Source organism: Dendropsophus ebraccatus, chromosome 8, assembly GCF_027789765.1.
Source record: "Dendropsophus ebraccatus isolate aDenEbr1 chromosome 8, aDenEbr1.pat, whole genome shotgun sequence".
NCBI classification, from domain to species: Eukaryota; Metazoa; Chordata; class Amphibia; order Anura; family Hylidae; genus Dendropsophus; species Dendropsophus ebraccatus.
Genome location: NC_091461.1, coordinates 10,702,250 through 10,717,335, shown reverse-complemented (window position 1 = coordinate 10,717,335; position 15,086 = coordinate 10,702,250). Strand labels below are relative to the sequence as shown.

Here is a 15,086-nt window from a genome sequence, read left to right as displayed (position 1 = left end):
ACTTGTTACGAGCGCTCATAGTTACTGTGCAGAGCACAGATCAGTATACAGGTATACTGAGCTGCAGCAGGGGTCCAGACAGCTGGTCTCCACGGGCCGCATTTGGACCACGGTCCACAAGTTGAGGACCCCTGGTATATACAGTACCACCAGAAAACCCTAATAATATCAAAGCATCTGACAAGTGAATAACTATAAAATTGTCAGTGCATCTTGATGAAATTCTTATGTCTATGACAAGGTAAGACAGATGCTTGTGCCCTCCGTTCCCAGGAACAAGTGCAGTTTAGCGCCTCTTGCTACGCAGCCACAAGGTACATTGTGTTCTCAGGACAAGGCTTCCTCCTGCCATTGTGCTGTATAGACTTATAAACTTTATTGTAGCTGGCACCAGATCACAAGTATATCATATATACAGGGAATATAGCATGTCATGACGCGACTAAGAGAACCTCAAATGACAACATTCAGGGAATCCTGAGCTAATAAGTTCCAGAGACAAATACTGGGGTTTTCCTGCCTCAGAGATCAGATTCATGGCTAAAGTCTGGAACGCGTGGACTTCCCCCTATAGCCTCTCTTGTTCTGCTGCATCAGATCCGAAGCATAAAAAATTCATGTAGAGACGTGAGAGTGAAAGTTACATCAGCAATGACTAAACACAGCAACTGCAGCAGAGCCCCAGTTACTCATCCAAACCTCAATGTATCACTTCTGCATAGAGTTATTGCCTTATCCCGATGCCCACACACAGAACATGAAACCTGGACCCAGTGGAGCTGTTCTTTTTGTTACTTTTTACATGTTTTTGTGCTCTTACACACAAGCTACGTTCACTAATAAAGTAGCTTACATTTGGCTTATACGTCAGTATACCTGCAAAAAGTGTGCTAACTGTATACCATGGCATAACCTTACCAGGTCCGATGATGGGCTGAACAAAGTCATACAGGCTCCAAGTGACCATATTCGGACCATTTCCAGGCATATGCAATTTTTTTCCTGGACTTCCAACTGTAGAGGGTGATCTCTAATCATACTCTGTCCATGTCCTCACATCCAGTACGTATGGCTTTAGACCCCCTTTTAGCACTCTGCCCAACCTTGACAATGGTACGATGGGATAGGTAGCCTGGAATATGTTCTCCTGTTAAAAGCATCATAGGGTAAAAGCAAGCATGGCGATTGTAGTGGGACTATGGGTCCTTTTACACAGGCTGATTATTGGCAGTCAGGAAGATTCGCTGGTCATAATTGGCGTGTGTTAAAGGGATGTGTGGCCAGAACTGAGCCAACAAATGAGAGATCGCTTACATTGCTTTCTTTCTTTGCTGATCACATCTATTGTTCAGGCATTTAAGTCATCACTCGTCGACTGCACATCATCCCTTGTAAACCTACAATGATGGAGTTAAAAGGCCACACGATTGATTGAGCCGTGTGGTACTAAATCAGGCTTTGCTAAAGAGCCCCATTCCTTCTAATCTGACTTGAGTTTCAGCCCTAATCACTCTCTTGTACCAGGCCACTCTTCCTAATCCCTCTTTTGTTCCAGGCCACAACTCTCAGACCCTCTTGTGTGCCAAGCCACTCCTCACAGACCCTCTTGTGTGCCAAGCCACTCCTCACAGACTCTCCTGTGTGCCAAGCCACTCCTTCCAGACTCTCCTTTGTGCCAGGCCACTCTTTCCAAACTCTGCTCTGTGCCACACTATTCCTTCCAAACTCTCCTTTGTGCCAGGCCACTTCTTTCAGACTATCCTGTGTGCCACGCCACTCCACCCAGACTCTCCTGTGTGCCAAGCCACTCCTCCCAGACTGTCCTGTGTGCCAAGCCACTCCTCCCAGACTCTTCTTTGTGCCAGGCCACTCCTCCCAGACTATACTGTGTGCCAGGCCACTCCTCCCAGACTCTCCTGTATGCCAAGCCATTCCTCCCAGACTATCCTGTGTGCCAAGCTACTCCTCCCAGACTCTCCCTTATGCCAAGCCACTCCTTCCAGACTCTCCTGTATGCCAAGCCACTCCTCCCAGAATCTTCTTTGTGCCAGGCCACTCCTCCCAGACTATCCTGTGTGCCAGGCCACTCCTTCCAAGCACCAGACTACACTTTCCCTAGGTCCTTTTAGATGGGCTACCAGCCTCCAGATATGAGCACAGATCTCACTGATGACCGTTCACGACTGGGCTACATAAACTATCTTAGAATCAATCATTCAGCCCTATAAATTCATCACTGTTTGCCGCACATCACCTGTTAGTATGGGAAGATTAGCACCAGTATTTGAATACTGAGCGATCTGACTCGAGCATGCTGGAGTCGGATCGCTCTGTGTTTGATTACCGGTGGCTGACGAAGTTGGAGGCAGCCCTAGGGTGTCCTGGAAGTCATAGACTGTATCCACGTTGTCCAGGACTCCCTAGGACTGCCTCCATCTTGGTCAGCCACCGTTATTAACATGCCAAGTGATCCGACTTGAGCATTCTCATCTCCATCGGCCTTTGTACACAGGACAATGAATGGGAAATGATTATTGTGTACCTGATGAACGTCCTTAGTAGAAGGGCCTATACTAGGGGTACTCAGACTTGTTTCCATATTACAAATGTCTCAAGAAGAAACTAGTTGCCAATTGCTATGTTGAGCCTATGAGCTTGGACCTTTCCTAACATAGGAACATAGCCATTCACTATTTCTATGTATTTTTGGATATTGCTTAGCTGGGTACCACATGCACCATTAGCTGTCTATGTCACTGGCTGAGATTCTAAATCTAGACCAGCTGCCCTAGGCGGGCATTGTGTACGTGAGGCTGGTGGGGCCACATCCTTTAAAACTGTTTGTTTTCTCCAAACAGACAGAGGCACATTGAGATGATTCTTACGTTCGACCCAGGACACAGAACAAAGAGACTTTTATAAACGCTGCTGTTTCTCTTCAATTGGTCCCAGACGTAAGTCTTATGTAATGTATTTTCCTCTATATGAGTTAGATAACAGACCACGCCAAATGACGGACGGCGGCGATGGCAGCGGCGGTGGCGGCATTGTGGAAAACATTTTATATAAGAGGTGGAAGCTCGGAACGGTTTAATTGAACATTAAATTACAGTAATTATATTTCCTCGTGTTATTTCTTTTGACGCAGTTTTTCTTTATCCTTTCTTTTAACCGTTTTATAAAGGAAACCTTTGGGAGCTATCACGGTAGGGGAATTTAAAGGGGATTTTCACCGACATTGTAATATGGAGTTTCTGTGGCAGACAAGGTTTGGTAATAAGGTTTCTTTTACTTTACAGAGATATTTTTCCTTTTGTTGTGGAAGTGACAATGGCCAATGCAGATGTATTAGTTGTCGCTGTTGATTGATCATTGCAGAAACTAATAACCATCTGGTCAGTAGGTTGCCGGAAATATCAAAGTGTCAATTTCCTGATTATCTAATTTAAAAGTGACAACCAATGTGGCCGCACTTCGTGTTGTCTCTTTGACAAATATTGGCGCATTCCATCTGTATCCTACAGTAATGGTATATGGATATTGCAACAGTGGAACATCCTGCCTAGATCACACACTAATGGTACATCCTGACTGGATCCCACACTAATAGTGTATCCTGGCTTGATCCCGCACTAATTGTACATCCTTTCTGATCCCACTCTAATAATACATCCTGTCTGGATCCCACACTAATGGTACATCCTGATTGGATCCTACATCAGAGTATAATGGCACAATGGGCAGTGCACTTATATTGTTGTCAGTACTGAATGATTATTTAGGAAATACCAACATGCACATCCTATCTGGTTCCCGCACCATTAGAATATCCTGTATGGATCCCAAACCAATGGTACATCCTGTGTGGATCCTGCATCAGTGGTACATCCTGTCTGGATTCCCCACCAATAGTGTTTCCTGTCTGGATCCCACACCAATAGAATATGCTGTATGGATCCCACAGCAATGGTATATCCTGTCTGGATCTTGTACTAGTGGTTTGTCCTGTCTGGATCCCACATCAGTATATAGTGGTACAATGGGCAGTGCAGCTAAATTAGTTGTCACCATTGAATAATCATTTCAGAAACTGATTACCAAATACCAACATATACATTCTATCTGGATCCTGCACCAATGGTACATTCTGCCTGGATCCCCCACCAATGGTATATCCTGTCTAGATCCTGCACACATGGTATATCCTGTCTAGATCCTGCACCAATGGTATATCCTGCCTGGAACCAACACCAATAGTATATCCTGTCTAGATCCTTCACCAATGGTATATCCTGTCTAGATCCTGCACACATGGTATATCCTGTCTAGATCCTACACTAATGGTATATCCTGCCTGGAACCAACACCAATAGTATATCCTATCTAGATCCTGCACACATGGTATATCCTGATACATAAGGCTGCATTACAGCAGCATAAGGACATACATAGCCGTCAGCTTTGCCCTTTTAAACAATAAATTTCCCTAACTGTATGTAATGTAAAGTGATTTCTAAAAAATGAAGCAAAAGAGTTAAAATATTTAGAGACGTAAATAAAATAAAAGGAATGTAAATCAGTCTTCATGTAACTTCTCCTGCTCCTCATCTTCTGCATATTCCCCAGTAAGTTGCTGCGGATCAGAATTGTGACCTCAATAGTTGGATACAGGGATGAGTAATACAGTTTCTCTGGTGAAAGCACATTGACGAATAGATTTAGCTATGGATGGTGCGGCCCTCGGGGACAGGATGACTCTCAGGCATGATGGAGGAGTTCTAGATACCATCCTACACTCCTCACCTTATTCCTCATCCCTGTGTTTATTCCCAAATTGTTCACACAGATAATTGGGAAGTATTCTGCTCTCGTCAGCAGCGCCTGGTGATGAGTGCCAGCCTTTGTAGTCCTCCGCTGCTATGTTCGTCATCCTGCATTAAGATCATATGACCTGAAAATAACTCAAAACTTTGCTGTAAAAGAATGTTTCAGGAATGCAAAGCAGCAGTGTCTGGATCGCTAGCTGACTGCTTCTGACCAAGGCTAAAAAGTGAGTGGAAGAGAAAAGAAAAGGAGGATGGCAAATACATAGAATAGTGTTCATCCGCTGATACAACCTGCTGTATTCATATTTAGCATATTCTCTACTGGAGAATTAAAGGGGAACTAGCAGCAGGTTAGATGCTGCAGGCTGAGGATTATACTGCTGACAGCACGGGAACAGCGCAGAGGAGGAAGGTAAGACACATACCTTCCTCCTCGGTGCCCTGTGCGCAATAGGCGGCTATCAGCAGGTTAAATTCTTCTAAAATCGTTCTCCTTTAAAGGGGATATCCACAGGGCAGGAATGGTCCTACCCTTTCTGCTCTCTGGCGCTCCACTTATCCATCTGCCCATCCGTTCTGATACTTCTGCAGACGATACGGGGGATGGAGCATGTTGTGGGTGCTTTGTGCTATTTGCCTTCAAGGTGGTATGGCCATATGCTATACCCATATACCCTTTACACACTGCCACACCAGGGGGAATAGTGCTTAAATTCGTATCCTCTAATCTACACTACCCTCCCAGGCTAGATATGGGCAGTCCCACCTGACTAAAGGGACGTCTGAACCAAGTAACCCCTAGTTCTCTGTAAAGAAACATGGCCGCTAAGATGGATCCAAATCTCTGTAAAGAAACATGGCCGGTCAGATGGATCCTGATGTCTGTGGAGAAACATGACCAGTCAGTTGAAGCCAGATCTCTGTAAAGAAACATGGCTGGTCAGATGGATCCAGATGTCTGTGGAGAAACATGGCCGGTCAGATGGATCCAGATCTCTGTGGAGGAACATGGACCGGTCAGATGGATCCTGATCTCTGTGGAGAACATAGCCGGTCAGATGGATGTAGATCTCCATGGAGAAACATGGCCGGCCAGATGGATCCTGATCTCTGGAGAAACATGGCCGGTCAGATAGATCCAGATCTCTGTGGAGAAACATGGCCTAATCACATAGATTTCGATAACCATCATCCCTGAAGGTTCAACAATAAATCTGTATACAGTGCCGGATATCAGAAGACTGTCTGCTTACATGTACTTTAGAGGGGTACTCCGTACTCACGTCTCGAGCCCGCGTCAGAGACCAGGAAGCGGCCGGGCAGCGGGGACCGGAGCGCTGCGATACGGGACTCGCCGCTGGAACCCTCCACACCCCCTCCCCCTTTTTCCAATCTGTCCGGGGAGGAGGCCCCCGGGGAGGAGGCTGAGGGCAACAACGTCCACTCACCTCCCCGGCCAGATTGGAAAAAGGGGGAGGGGGTGTGGAGGGGGCGCGGACTCATAGCCCGCGCGATTCATTATTATTTTCTCTTGAAGCTACGCCGAAAACCTACTCCAGGCCTCAGCTGGCGTAGGTTTTCGGCCGTGCGCACTGGAGCGCACGGGATTTATGTAGAGGCAGTCCGCCTCTACATAAATCTTGGTGGCGCCGGAGATGCGGGAACATTTTTAAGTCCGCTGTAAAAAACATCGGACTTAATAAATGTCCCCCATAGTATACACTCCATCCGGGATCCCTAGCGACGCAGTAAAAAAACTCCTGCCGCTCGTTCCATAGCGTGCAGTGGGGAGTTGTAAAGTGGGCACGCATGGATGCGCCCGCATCAGAACTTAGCGGCACTAAAGATCATCTGGCCGGGATAATCTTTTCAGAGACCGCCCGTTCGATGACCCGGCCGGGTCACGGAACGGCCGGTCTCATACGTAGTTTGAACATGGCCTAATGCTGGATTTACACTGTGTTTTAACAGTCTGTTTTCTTTCATAAGTTTTATGCAAAAAAAAAAAAAAAGTACAAAAAATTTATGAAAAACCGGATGCATTTGTGTGCATTGGTTTTGAACAGTTTTTCCATAATAATGATAATAATAATAATAATAATGGAAGTCAGTAGAAAAACGTATTGTTTTTTTCAATCATTATTTATGGTTTGTTTTTTTTGCATAAAACGGATGGAAAAAAAAACAAAAACATTGCAAAAATGCAATGTGAACCCAGCCTTACATCCTACCTGTACTGATAGACTGGAGCTAACTACCATATCACAAGTGTTCTACCGCATTCTATTTGTCACCATTTATAAGCAGGATTCAGGGGCTTACAGGTGAGGGTTCTAGCAGTTACTTAGCAGCTTATACCATATGGACTTTATATGAAGCCTTGGAGGAGATTGCAGATGCCATCCTCCTTTTCTCAGCAATGATTGTATCCAGCTTTATTGCTGTTCTATAGACTCATCACAGGGCTGTGACATCAATCACTGATCACCTGTGAGTCGTGTAAAGTCAGTCAGTGAGTTAAATGTAATGCTGTGAACCATCATCTCATCTCTAGTCAGTAACAATAGAAAACCCACAGAGTTATTTCAGGATCTCTGAGTGGCTACGTAATAATCTGCAAACCCACAGCAGCCGTACTCTGCCTACAATACTCACTGGATACTGTACAAGTGGAATATAACACAACAAAGTTGTAAAAATTAATGCAGCATTATAGTAGTTATATTCCTGTATATAGGAGCAGTATTATAGTAGTTATATTACTGTATATAGGAGCTGTATTATAGTAGTATATTCCTGTATATAGGAGCAGTATTATAGTAGTTATATTACTGTATATAGGAGCTGTATTATAGTAGTTATATTCTTGTATATAGGAGCAGTATTATAGTAGTTATATTCCTGTATATAGGAGCAGTATTATAGTAGTTATATTCCTGTATATAGAAGCAGTATTATAGTAGTTATATTCTTGTATATAGGAGCAGTATAATAGTAGTTATATTCTTGTATATAGGAGCAGTATTATAGTAGTTATATTCTTGTATATAGGAGCAGTATTATAGTAGTTATATTCTTGTATATAGGAGAGCAGTATTATAGTACTTATATTCCTGTATATAGGAGCAGTATTATAGTAGTTATAGTCTTGTATATAGGAGCAGTATTATAGTAGTTATATTCTTGTATATAGGAGCAGTATTATAGTAGTTATATTCCTGTATATAGGAGCAGTATTATAGTAGTTATATTCCTGTATATAGGAGCAGTATTATAGTAGTTATAGTCTTGTATATAGGAGCAGTATTATAGTAGTTATATTCTTGTATATAGGAGCAGTATTATAGTAGTTATATTCTTGTATATAGGAGCAGTATTATAGTAGTTATATTTCTGTTTATAGGAGCAGTATTATAGTAGTTATATTCTTGTATATAGGAGCAGTATTATAGTAGGTATATTCTTGTATATAGGAGCAGTATTATAGTAGTTATATTGTTGTATATAGCATATAGCAGGGTGTGCTACTTATCAATGTCTATAGATCTTCTCGAGATAAATATATTATAAGATGGGAGTGAAGTTCTGAATAATAATGTAGGATTTAGTAAACTCTTTTTATGTTACTTTAGCGGAGGAATGTTTACTGCACCTTAGTTGGTGATATCAATAAAACAAACACATGTAAATCCCAGTATAATATGAAGTGAATATTTGCTCTATGAGGCAGTTGTGTTGCACGCCGATACTTGCTGTTCTATAGGTCTCAGCTCTGATAACATGAGTCTGAGCATGGAGCGGGCTGTGTGATAATGGGAGGCAGAGGGTTATTTCCCACCCACAATCTGGTGACAGTAGGATTACACATTATCGGTGAGGTGGGTGACTAGCACTGAGTAACAGGGCGTGATAGTAATATTCCTTATTCACTAAGAAAACTATTTATGATACAAAAGAGTGACAATATTCAACAGGTAAAGTTCTATCAAGTATGAAATGCAATAAAATGACGACCTATAGGTAGTACAACGGAGCTGATACTTCACCAGGTTATTGATCCTTTCTTATAAAAGGGTCTCCCTATTTCCTTGCAGGAGCCAGAAGTATTTTGTAGTTTAGCCTGACATGATGAGTGATCAGAAACAATGACAGATATAGTAAAACTTGTCTTCATTTATACACTAATACCTCTGCTCTCGACCTCTTGGTTCTGAAAGGTTGTTCCAGAACCGAACAGTTTGAGAATTCAGCTGTGTTTTCCCATAGGGAACAATGTAAATGTGTTAAATACGTTTTTACACTCCATAGGTCAGGTGCAGAGCGCAAAGACTAGTACTAAGTAGTTACGCATCTTGCACCACTACTTACTGTAATGCCCCTATTCCACGAGTCGTTTGGAGGAGCAAACGAGTGCTATTAGCGCTCGTTTGCTCCTCGTTCCCCGCTCGCTGCCGCCGCTATTCAACGCGGCTGCAGCGAGCGGGTGAGTGCGGGAGGGGCTGCTCGGAGGATCGCTGATCGTCCGGGCAGCCCATAGGATATAGCAGCATCTGCTGCCGACGCTCCTATTCAACGGAGCGACGGCAGCAGATCGCTCCTATATCAGTCGCTTGTTTTTCAACATGTTGAAAAACAAGCGACTGCAACGATCAGCCGACATGAACGATGTCGGCTGATCGTTGCACTCTATTCCACGGGACGAATATCGTTCGTAGCGGCCGATATCGGCCGAATACGAACGATATTGCTCCTTTAAACGACCCGTGGAATAGGGGCTTTAAGCAGTGGGGATTCCTGCCACAATGACTGGAATCCCCGCTCTAAATGGGTAATCCCCGCAGCATCGGGAGCTGGGCAGCTATTCTAACAGCGGCAAAAATGAAACCGGCTGGTGTCGAATTCTTTTTTTTTTTTTCAACTGTGATTTTTATTATTAAAGTTTTATACAACAGAAAAACATGAGACAACAGGTTGTAAAGCCAAAACAGGTGACTGTACAGTATGGCATATTGTGAGCATTGAGCTCCCAAATGAGGTCGCAGAGCACGTGGCAGGCGGAGAGCACATAGCTCTTTCAGAAAAGCTTCCATAGGGACGCTGGAACATTGTGAGGAAGTAAGCCAACATAAACAATCTCCAAGCCTGTACAAATAGTGCGAAATCAAGTACTGAGGTCACATCAAAAATATAAAAGACCAGAAGAAGACAGATAGTTGGAGGTCGAACGACAGGAGACACGTACTAAAAGGAGAGAAGTGGACAGACATGACAGATAACGACAGGGGGGGGGGGGGAGGGAGGGAGGGAAGGTAAGGCAGCGATCCATACTTCTCAGGCATATCCCTGTTGTGTACAATAGGTGTCCCATGGGGACCACACTGCATCAAAGGTATCTAGGCGGTTTGCCAATGAGGCCGTGAGATGGTCCATGGTCCTCATGTCTTTTATTCTAGCTATCAGGTCCATCAATGCAGGGGGTAGGGTCTGCTTCCACTGCCGCGCTATCAAAGTTTTGGCCGCTGACAGTAGTTGCAGTGTGAGCTTAGTAGCTTTCTTACCAATATTCTTGGGGGTCAAATTGAGGAGGCAGGTCAGAGGATCACACGGGAAGGGTTTCTGTATAATAGAGGACACCATGCCGCACACAGTGGCCCAGTAAGGCCTAATGATCGGGCAGTCCCAAAAGATATGTTGAACCGTTCCGGTTCCACCCAGGCATCGCCAGCACAGGGGGGAGACGGAGGGATTCAGTCTGTTCAGTAATTCGGGGGTGTGATACCACAGCATAAGCAGTTTGTACTGGGTTTCCTTGTATGCAGTGCATATGGACGTTTTGGCTGCCCTCTCCCATATGATCCTCCAACACTCTGGAGAGATAGTCTTGGCCAAAGCCGCCTCCCATTTCACCATGTATTTATGGCAGGTCGGGGTGTCGTCCGGAGGCGAGCCCAATATCCTGTAAATATCAGAGATCATTCCCTGCATATTAGGACCTAGCCTAGACATTTGCTCAAAAGCTGTGGGCCTTGATACCGTGGTGGAAGCCATTAGGGTTGTCATGAAGTGGTGTAGTTGCAGGTAAGTGAAATGTTCAGTCCGAGGGAGTCCATATTTCTCACGCAGGTCCGCAAAGGGTAGCAGAGTGCGGGTTAGTGGGTTGACAATGTCAGCGAATTGAAACAGGTTGCGCTCCCCCCACGTCCGGACTACTGTAGACTGCATGCCCGGGGGGAATGCAGGAGTAAGAAGGAATGAGATTAAGGGTGATGCTTCAGAGATAAGTTTAAATTTGGCCGAGCATGTCTGCCAGATGTGCCTCGTATGTTTGATAGGGCCAAGGAGTGGATCGGGGAAGGTGGCAGCTGGGTTAGAGAGCCAGAGGATAGAGTTAGGATGGGTGGGGGCCAGCCACCTTCGCTCTATGGCCATCCACTTACTGTAGGCGTGATAGGCAGTCCAGGAAGGGATATAACGGAGATGGGCCGCCCAGTAATAATGTGTGACATTTGGGACCGCTAGGCCACCCTGCAGTTTACTAGCCATCATCACTGTTTTGGGGATCCTATGCCTCTTCCCATCCCATATAAATCTAAACATTGCCGCCTGCATGGCCTTGAGTTCCTGCATAGGGACCCTGACAGGTAAGGTTTCAAATAGGTACAGCAGTTTGGGGAGTATAGTCATCTTTACCGCTGCTATTCGACCCAGGAGGGAGATGTAATGCTTGCTCCATTTCGCCATAAGGGTCTTAACGTCTCTAAAGAGTGTGGGGAAGTTAGCCTGGTACAAGGAGGGATAGGTCGCGGTCAGACGAATCCCCAGATAGCGGATAGAATCCGTAGACCAGCGAAATTTAAAGGTCGCACATAGGTGCTGCAGCTCTCCAGCCCGCAAGTTGAGGGGGAGCGCTTCAGTTTTGGCTGTGTTGACCTTGTACCCCGATAACACCCTGAACTCTCGCAACAGTTCATTTAAATTAGGTAGGGATATAAGTGGGTTAGTGAGGGTCAACAGGACATCATCTGCAAACAACATCAGCTTGTATTCCCTCCCCCTGATAGTGACTCCGCTGATATCTATATTACTCCTGATGGCCGCCGCTAGAGGCTCTATACAGAGGACAAATAGTAATGGCGAAAGTGGGCAGCCCTGGCGGGTGCCATTAGAGAGGGGGAACACTCCCGACCGTTGGTGCGAGGATACAATGGATGCTGTCGGGCAGGAATATAGACCCTGAATCGCTGCCAGAAAGGGACCGGAGAACCCGTAAAATGAAAGGGCTTCCATTAAGAAGGGCCAGCCCAAGCGATCGAACGCCTTTTCAGCATCCAGGCTCAAGACCAGTGCCTTGTCGTTTTGGAGGTTGACAGCATCAATTATATCGATCGCCCGCCTGGTGTTGTCCGACCCATGTCTACCCATAACGAATCCAACTTGATCTTTATCTACTAATGATGGTAGATAGAGCCCAAGGCGCGTGGCCAAGATTTTTGTGAAAAGCTTTAAATCTGTGTTTAGCAGGGCGATGGGTCGATAGCTAGAACAATCTAGGGGGTCTTTGTCCGGTTTGGGTATTAGAGTTATGTGGGAATGAAGCATGGAGGAGGGGATGGGGGAGCCCTGCATATAGGTATTAAAGAGCGAAACCAGTTGGGGGGAGAGGAGTTCAGAGAAAGTTTTGTAATATAGATAGGTGTAACCATCCGGGCCCGGGGACTTTCCCGAGGGCAGATGTTTCAGCACCTCCTGTAGTTCTTCAAGAGTAACAGGGGAATTTAAGTGTTCCACTGCTTCCGGGGTTAGAGTGGGCAGATTGCAGGTGGCCAGAAAGTCTCTTATTTTCTGGGCTCGAGCGGCTGGGTCGGATGGTAGGGAGGATGGGAGGGAATATAGAGCGGAGAAGTATATCTCAAAAATTCGGGATATGTCTGCCGGGTGGTATTTTGTGTTTCCCTGTCCGTCCCTGAGGGCCCGCGGAGATTGTGCTGCCGAGCGTTCAGAGAGCATGCGAGCTAAAAGGGTATGCGCCTTGTTCCCTTTCTCATAAAAGCGTTGTCTAGAAAACAGGAGCAAGCGCTCTACCTTATGGATAGAGAGATCCTTAAGCTTAGCTCTGGCCGCCACCAACCTACGCAGGGTGCTCACCGAGGGACGGGAGGACATGGAGGCCTCTAGGGTGCGAATACTGCGCTTAGCTTCTAGGATACCAGCATGGCGGTCCCTTTTGAGTTTAGAACTGAGTGCTATGCAGTGCCCTCTTGTGACGGCCTTATGGGCTTCCCACAGGACTGAGTGGGAGGAGACTGATCCCTCATTCTCCCTGAAATAGTTCTCAATACATAGTTTAATAGAGTCTCGGGACACTTGGGTTTTAAGTAGGGATTCATTGAGGCGCCAATGACATTGTCGGGTGGGTGAGAGCATAGGGGCCAGGGTGATGTGAACAGGGCCGTGGTCAGACCACGAGATGGGTTCAATGTCTGCTTTCTGGAGTAAGCGAACTGTCGGGATATTCCCAAAAAAATAGTCAATTCTAGTGTGCGTTTGGTGAGGGTGGGAGTAGAAGGAATAAGCTTTCTCCAGGGGGTGCACAATACGCCAGAGATCATAAAGATTATGTCGGCGAATCAATTTACGGAATTCAACCGACAACCTACGTAAATCATGAGAGGGAGGAATACCGGAGTGGGAGCATCTGTCCATCTGATCTGAGAATGGAAGATTGAAATCGCCCCCTAATATTCTGGGGGAGGGCGGATAGGTTGCAAGCCGCTTGAGCACACCTCGGAGAAAGGGAATTTGCCTACGATTCGGGGCATATACATTACATAGTAGGAGGGGTTTACCCTGTAGGGTCCCCTCTACCACCACAAATCTCCCCCCGGGGTCTGAATAGGAGGAAGTTACTTGTACAGGACAGTGTCGGGAAATCAGAATAGCTACCCCTCCCCTTTTACATCCCATCGAGGCCGAATAGGCTAGAAGTGTTTAGAGAAATTAAAGTTGGCTGTAGCATCAAAGTGGGTCTCCTGTACAAAGGCGATATCCGCTCTCAAGGAGCGCAGTTCCTGCAGGAGCAGGCGCCTTTTAATATTAGAGTTTAGCCCTTTGGCATTAATGGTGACTATCTGAGCCATAGGGAAGTCAGGTGGAACATAAGGCTAATGAGAGCATAAAACTCACCCAAATCCACAACATAGGCCATCCACCACGTGAGGCAATCCAAGGAGGCAGGAAATCCGTTCGAAGTCTGGAGCTGCTTGGGAGGGGGAGGAAAGAAAGAGGGGGGAGGTACATAAGGGCTACATAGAAAAAAGAAAAGGGTAAACAACGTATCAATAAACATTTCAGAAGAATCCCAAAAAAGGAAGTTTACGGCTCTAGGCCATATACCCATGCAAAATGAGCATGGGGAGGAGCAAAAAAACCAAAAAAGGTTCTCCCTACAAAACACAGATAAATGTAGAATCAAAAAAAGCATAGGGATAAGGCTCCTAGGGGGAGGGAGAGACCAGGTTGCGAACCGGACAGGCACCAGGATGTACAGTAGTCAGGTTGGCAACCCGTCCATGCAGCCTAATTAGCTGTAGAAGTAAAAGATAGGCCAAACGTATAGCAGTGAGCAATAAAAGGAAAAAACAGTCCCACCGCCAGGTGGCAGCTCAATGGGCCCTGAAGGCAGGGCACTAGATCAGCGGGGAGAGGAAGAAGAACCTCCAGGGTCGCGAGCTGGAGGAGGTGAGGGGTGAGAGGAGGATCTGCGCCGCTTCTGCTGTGTGGAGCGCCATACAGTCTCGGGGGGGGCGGGAGGATGTGCGACGGTCCATTCTGTGATCCGAGGGATGGGGAGGGCAAAAGTCTCGCAGAAGGCTGGGAGGTCGGAGAGGTCTCTCAGAGTTGCCGATCTGCCATCCTTCCTAGCCACTAGGGCGAATGGAAAGTTCCAGCGGTACATGACTTGGCTATCTTTCAGCGTAGTAAGGAGGGGACGGAGGAGCCGTCTCTTTTGCAGAGTGAGCCAGGACAGATCCGGGAAGAGCTGAATAGGGGCTCCATCGAACTCAAGATCCTTCATGGCTCGGGCTTTAGTCATGATGCGTTCTTTCACCTCGTAATCATGCACACAGCAGATAACGTCTCTAGGGGCGCCAGAGTTCAGCTTAGGCCGGAGGGCCCTGTGAGCCCTGTCCAGCTTGATTTTGTGCGAGGAGGGTTCTCCCAGGATAATGTTGAATATGGCCTCAAGAGTTTCAGAGAGGT

At 46.1% G+C, this 15,086-nt stretch overlaps 1 protein-coding gene across 2 annotated transcripts in view; it reads left to right on the top strand.

Annotated features, from left to right (window-relative positions):
* Nucleotides 1–15,086, top strand: part of DUSP5 (dual specificity phosphatase 5) — a 142,350-nt gene that overhangs the window by 29,582 nt on the left and 97,682 nt on the right. Inside the window, exon 4 of one of the 2 annotated variants that reach the window (XR_011364210.1) lies at nucleotides 2,859–3,106. The exons of the other annotated variant lie outside the window; for it this stretch is intronic. The gene's annotated coding sequence lies outside the window, so the exon portion shown is untranslated. Of the gene's footprint in view, nucleotides 1–2,858; nucleotides 3,107–15,086 lie in introns of those variants that run through there. 2 annotated transcript variants of the gene reach the window in all.